Source organism: Oryzias melastigma, linkage group LG22, assembly GCF_002922805.2.
Source record: "Oryzias melastigma strain HK-1 linkage group LG22, ASM292280v2, whole genome shotgun sequence".
NCBI classification, from domain to species: Eukaryota; Metazoa; Chordata; class Actinopteri; order Beloniformes; family Adrianichthyidae; genus Oryzias; species Oryzias melastigma.
The window spans coordinates 5,986,774-5,988,362 of NC_050533.1; positions in this window are offsets into that span (position 1 = coordinate 5,986,774).

Consider the following 1,589-nt stretch of genomic DNA (forward strand, 5'->3'; position numbering starts at 1 on the left):
GTCGTCACTTCCAGATTTGGACCTCACTTTGTTGGTCTAAAACTCTTGCTGGTCCTCAGTATGGGCTAAGTCTGGGAATACACAAAACACACATACACCCTCTCCATGAACCGCCACCTTAACGTGGTGCAGGGGTTTGAGGGCTCTGTAATCCTAGAAGCTGTTCTCATTGGGTTAACCTTCTTGTTAGGGTCTCCCATTGCAAACAGGTCCTAGGTGACAAGTCGGACTAAGAGCGGTTCTGAAAATCATTATAGAAAATGCTACATCTAAGTTACCTTTTTCTCTTCTTTTTTAAAAACTGTAGGGGAGACAGTGAGCAAAATCTCTGTGAAAATTGCAGGGGAAAAAAAACTAATTTTTTGTGTGGGTTTTTGTGAGACTTACTGGGAAGCATCTATGTGTAGAGTAGAGCTGTTTTCAATGAAAAAAAAGGGAAGCCCGGAAAATGTCCTCACTTCCAGATTTGGACCTCACTTTGTTGGTCTAAAACTCTTGCTGGTCCTCAGTACGGGCTAAGTCTGGGAAACACACAACACACACATACACACACACACCCCCTCCGTGAACCGCCACCTTAACGTGGTGCAGGGGTTGAGGGCTCTGTGATCCTAGAAGCTGTTCTCATTGGGTTAATCCTCTTGTTAGGGTCTCCCATTGCAAACAAGTCCTAGGTGACAAGTCGGACTAAGAGCGGTTCTGAAAGTCATTATAGAAAATGCTACATCTAAGTTAACTTTTTCTTTTCTTTTCTTTTTTTGCTGGAATTGTTTAACCAGATGCTCTCTACTGGATTAAGGAGACAAGATCACACTCACTAGACACTCAAAGTATTGAATGAACTTATCTTTACTGCTGTAATTAGTGTGTTTTGTAGGGCTATCCACAACCAGTCAAGTACTTGTGTCCCTTTTCTGTTCTCTTTTTTAAAGTTTACCAAATAGCTGTAGGGTGAGTGGCGATCAAGCAAGTTCTGAAGGAAACGCAAGATGGACAAGACTGCATTGGTCTTCATAATAGGTCACATGCGGTGACAACCATTAAATGGGTTCCACTGGTCAGGGTGATGTCAGGAACCAGAGTTTTGTCCAGCTTCTTTTATCTGAGGCAGCTGATGAAGATGAAACCATTTTTTGTAAACATCATTCTGAGACAGTAATCCATGCTTTCATCACATCCCGGCTGGATTACTGTAACTCTCTTTATGTTGGAGTTAGCCAGTCGTCCCTCTCACGACCCTGCTTACTTTCTGCTGCCTGCCCTGACCCTCGCCTGGACTCGTTTTGACATCCATCATCTGTGCAAAAACTAAAGTCTGGAGAAAAGTGTGAATCTAAAGCTTTCTTCACTTTATTTCTCTTTTATGTATCTATTTTTATTTTTATTGTGAATTTGGTCCCTGTTGGGATCTTTTGTATCAGGGCTGCCGGTTTGATCAGTGGTTGTTGCTACAGTGCTTTTTGCGCTATAGTAAAATGAACCTCAATCCAAATGGCATTTTCCAGTATTGATAAATTTATTTCATTTTAAAAACTATTTTTTTACCGGTATACGTCGATTTTAGTTTATTTTATTAACCTTTATTTAAC